A 5,358-nucleotide genomic window follows, 5' to 3' on the forward strand; every position below is an offset into this window, starting at 1 on the left:
AAAATCGGACAATAACCACGCCCACATCCCATATAACGGTAATTTAGAGAAATACAAAATCTTCGATAAATCAATAAATATTAAAGCTAATTTATTCAAAATTGATGCTTGCAACAATTTTTTACCAAGAAATACGTTTATGGTAAAATTTTGAAAAATGGGCGTGGCACCGCCCACTTTTGATCACACATATGTATATCGGTAATTGTTCTACCAATTTGTACCAAACTCGGTGTCTTTATTGTGCTTCTCACATAAAAGCAAAACGTTGAAAATTATTGAAATCGGACTAAAATTACGGCCGCTATTCATATAACGGTAAATTTCAGAAATGCTTGAAACTGCAATATTTCGAAATTTAAGGACGCTAATTTACTCAAAATTTATACCGGCTTACCATCTAGCGGTAGCTTTCGGAAAGGTGAAAAACTATTTAATACTTGCGCCGGGTATTTAATGTTCGGCTCCACCCGAACTTAGACTTTCTTACTTGTTTTGTTTACAGGACTTCTAGCCAAAACTTGGTTCGTTCACCCTGAGTGTCCCGCATTTACTTAAGCTAATAAGAAACCAGAAGAGGGAAAGATTATAACTGTACAAGCTATTAAACAAGTTTTGAATTTAACATCAACTTCGGATGTTACCATAATATTTAAGCTAAGCGAAGAGCATCTTACAGTAAAAGGCCCAAGTAGACAAAAAGTTAAGCTTGCATCCGAGCTTTTTTCAAACACGTGCGCAAAGACAATGAAAATGTGTTATATGAATGCAGAAAAAATAACCAACGCAGTTGAGTGTGCAGATTTCATTGATCTGGTAAATAAATGGTTCGACATTTTCAATTCTACACTTGAAACAAATCTTACGCCGTACCACATGCCTTACGGAAAAGCTCTTCCCAAACAAGATAAAATTACTGATAAAATGACAAAAATTATGGCAGAACCTTTAATACCCAATAAAAAAAGCATAGCTCCATTTCAAAAAGGAATAATTATTTCCAATATCTCCCTGAAGCTCATGTATAATTATTTAAGAGCAAAATTTGGAATGCAATATATTTTAACACAACGTTTAAATCAAGATATTTTAGAACACTTTTTCGGCACTATGAGGAGCATTGGAGAGCAATATGATCATCCAAGTCCCCTTCATTTCAAATATCGCCTCAGAAAGTATTTGTTTGGTATTAATTTAACTTATATAATTAAGCATTCTTGTTATAGTTTCTCTTTTTTGTAGCAAGAAACACCGAAACCTTAAGTTCGGCACTAAATGTGCAGGAAAGCAACACAGAATGGCTAACATTGGACCCGGAACCAGAATATTTTTTGGAGAATGAAGAAGAAATTCAGGAAGAGCACGTTCTCAGCAATGAAATTGACAAAATTCCCTCTTCAAATCTACATTCAAATTTGAATTTTTTTCACTAGGACGGACTGGAATACCTGGGTGGTTTTTTAATTCATAAACTAAACCTACAAGACAAAATTTCAAAGGACAGTACCTTGACGTGTGTTGATCAGAAAGGAGATGGAAGGCTTAAAAACCTAGGCATCTAAGTTTTTTGGAAAATGTTTTCAGCTGTGTGAATAAGGACAAAACTTGTAGTGATAAAAATTTGCTAGAAATATTACTTTACAAAAGTGCGCATGTTGCATTGGAAGAAGAAATAAAAAGGTTATTTTTTAGATGTAGAATATATTTTCGAATGTAATATTTGAATAAAAAATTAAAAGCGAGACAGCTGCATCAAAAATTATACAATGACAAAATGAAGACCAAGACATTAATCTAAATACATATATACAGTCACTCAAACAAGTGTTCACTTATTGATTTTTTTTAAATGCCCGAATTGTTTGTCAAAGATAATATTTGTTTATTTTTCTATAAAAATTTGTTATTTGCATGCTCTATCCAAAACCATAAAAATGAAAGTTTACAACTTTGGAAAAACTTAAGGAAAATTCTAAATTTTGTATAAAGCTTTAAACTTTTATTTATCTGGTTTTGGTTAAAGCATGGACGATATTTTTGTTGAAAAATTATCAAATTTTATCTTTGACAAACAATTTGGACATTTAAAAAAATCAATAAGTGAACACTTTTTTGAGTCACTGTATATATTTCGCCAAACATTATTAATATTTAAAGAAAAAATCAAAATGTGAACACTTGTTCCAGTCACAGCGTACGTCAAATATTGATTTCACTTTGTTTATTACATTATGCCTGGGTTATAATGGAAGTAACGGAACGGAGTGAACTGTCACTTAATTATCTATTGTATGGGAAATGAATGCAAATGGTTATAATACACGTAAACGTAACATAAAACGGAACAATCTAAAATCAATAGATCCTTACGAATTCGCCGCGATTTGTTACGATTCGCCCCGTCCATTATAACCAAGGCATATGACTCACACGAACCAAGCAAATTATGTTTCCCCGTTTGGGAAACAGTAAAAAATATATATTAATTCGCGTCTTCGCGGATAAATTAAAACTCGAGTTGTTCAAGTTACAAACTTTGAGAAAAGAACCGTCTTTATTTTCAATCTTAGCCTATTTATACATTTATTATGTTTACTTAATAATTAATTTCACCATAAGGCGTTGGCATTGCATCACGCTATGATGAAATGCCAATGTCTTGGACAATGAAGTTATTTGACGCCTTTGAATGGAATTTTCCATTCAGAGCGGAAAAAATATATCAAATTTCAATTCTGAATAAAGAAGTTAAATGAGTCGCAATTATGCAGCTGCATAATTGCTGAGTATGCAAAATTGTATTATGAATCTGTAAGATACAAATTATGCTTTTTCCAATAAGCAATATTGTTTATATTAATCATTGTGCCGCTATGTGTGATCTGCCGTTAACTCCCCCCTCTCTAAGATGAATCGTCCCCGATTCTTCATTATTTTCTGTTAATTTTTCTATTTGATTTAATATAACTTTATATGTATTTTCTTGAATTTCTATATTTTCATTTTGATTGGCAGTTTTATGCGGTTTTTTGAATTTAATGTAAATGTAAATTACCAAAATTATGCATAAAATTATGACAATATATAAAATATATAAATGAGTTTTGACATTTTTATCTTCTTTGCCTATTATATTTATATTTTCCAATTTGAGTTGTTTATTGGTTGTTTCTATATATTCCAAAATTTCAAAGTTATTTACATAATCATTTTTTAAATAATTCCAAATCTTTGCTTCAATATTTTCATAGGTTCTATTACCGTATTATTTTCAAATGTTATTAAATATGTTCCTGATAAAGTTTGATTTTCTACAATATTTTCTCCTGAAACCAATATTGCTCCTGGTTTTATAATTTCAATTGGAAAGTTTCATTCTTTTATTTTTGTACATTTTCCTTGTTTTTTATTTAAAATTTCTGATAAACATGTACTTTGCTTGTTTAGTTTACAATATGTATTTAAAATTTCTGTTTTACAATCTTTTACATTAAGGAACTTATTGTTACAATTGGTTATATTTTTATCAATAATAAGCTTACCATCTGATTGTGCAATTGCTCTTACTTCGTAATATTTACATGCTAACATAATTTTTGGATATTTTATATATAGTACCATTATATCATTTTTTTGGGCTATTTTAAATTTTGAAATATCCATTAGATCTGTGATGGTCATTGTGCCGTGCTGGTAATATGTTATATTTTTTAATTCGTCAAAGTGCAAAATAGTAGGGCTCAAAATTCCTACTTTACCAAAAGTTATTGTATTTATCATGTTTTGTAGTTCATGTATAATATATTGATTTCTTTTCCTTCTTAATGTTTTAGTTATTGTGTCTCCTTTAATATTCTGTACTGTATCAGTTAATTCCGTAATAATTTTAAAAATTTCAGAATTTGTTGTAAACTGTTTATTATTATTTGAAACTAGCTCGTCTAATTTGTCATTAATTCTTATAAAATCGTCATGGTCCGGGGTACCTGCTATCCACTTCCAAAGTGTTCCTAGTTCATTAATACCTCTTTTTTGTCTGATAGGTTTTTGTTTTAATTGTCCTAATAATGTTTCAATTACTAAAATTTCTGACTCAGTTTCTGAATTTCTGATTTCTAGCTCATTATTATTTTTATTATTTTCGTCATAATGAACATTGTTATAAAAATTTTGTTTTTCCTGTTCTATAATGTTTTCAAAATATGTTAAATTAGTGACGTGAAGAATATCTCCATAGTTTTCGTAAATAGAGACATCTCCATTTTCAATTAATATGTAATCTTGTCGAGTGTAGTCTATAATGTCAGCTGTTATTAAGCCGATTAAGGTTGTAATAACGAGTATTATCATGTTGAAAACCTATAAGCAATTAAGATTTTATATTATCTTTATGTATGATTCTATCTCTATTATTAATTATTATCTTATTTTCTAGATTTTCCTTTACTTGTTGTCTCCTATATCTAGGTTTAAGTTTGTTTCTTTCCCCTATAATCTTTTCATAAACAATTTCTCCTGTTTGGAATTGTTTTCCTATTCTATTCCTATTATGAGTCGCAATCATTTTTCCCTGTGCTTGTTTGAGAATATCAGGTAAATTTTCGTGATTTATTTTATTGTGGAAGACATCTTTCGGCTTTAATTTTGTCACTGAATGTACTGTCAAATTATACTGTTGACTTGCTCTAAAAATTGCTTCTAAATCACTAACTATATTATATTCTTCTTTTATGCATCTAGCAATTTCTATTATTGTAGAATGAACTCTTTCTATCTGTCCATTGGTTGTACTGTGACGTGGATCACAAAAATAGATTTCCACATTTAATCTTTGCATTAACGATTTGAATTGGGGTGTTGTGAAACTTGGTTCATTATCTAATGTTATACATTTCACATCTGGGAAAGCTTGGAGCAATTCCAAAACTTTTTCCTCAATATTTGATTTATCTTCAATATTTTTTAGTATTAAAAATTTTGAGTACGCGTCTATACACGTAATGAATTTCAATTTTTGAGCGTAAAAAATGTCTATATGCAACTGTTCTCCCTCTTTATCCGGAGTCGGTGCTTTTCCTATCGGAATCTGTTTAGGATGACGGTCATATTTATTTCTGTTACAAGTTATACAATTTCGTACGTATTCTTTCATTCGTTTTCGCATTTCAGGCCAGTAGTATAATTTTTCTATTTGCTTAATATTTTCTACATGGTTTCGATGCGCTCTATTATGAGTTTGTTCAATTATATCTGCTTGATCTTCACTATTGGGAAGGTCCATAGGAAATAACCTCGTATATACAAATTTATTCTGAAATGTTTCTTTAAGAGGTCTTTGTATCTCGTGCAAATCTTCTA

This window comes from Rhagoletis zephyria, unplaced genomic scaffold (genome assembly GCF_001687245.7).
Source record: "Rhagoletis zephyria isolate East Lansing unplaced genomic scaffold, Rhagoletis_zephyria_1.1 Rzeph_scaffold_01718, whole genome shotgun sequence".
NCBI lineage: Eukaryota > Metazoa > Arthropoda > Insecta > Diptera > Tephritidae > Rhagoletis > Rhagoletis zephyria.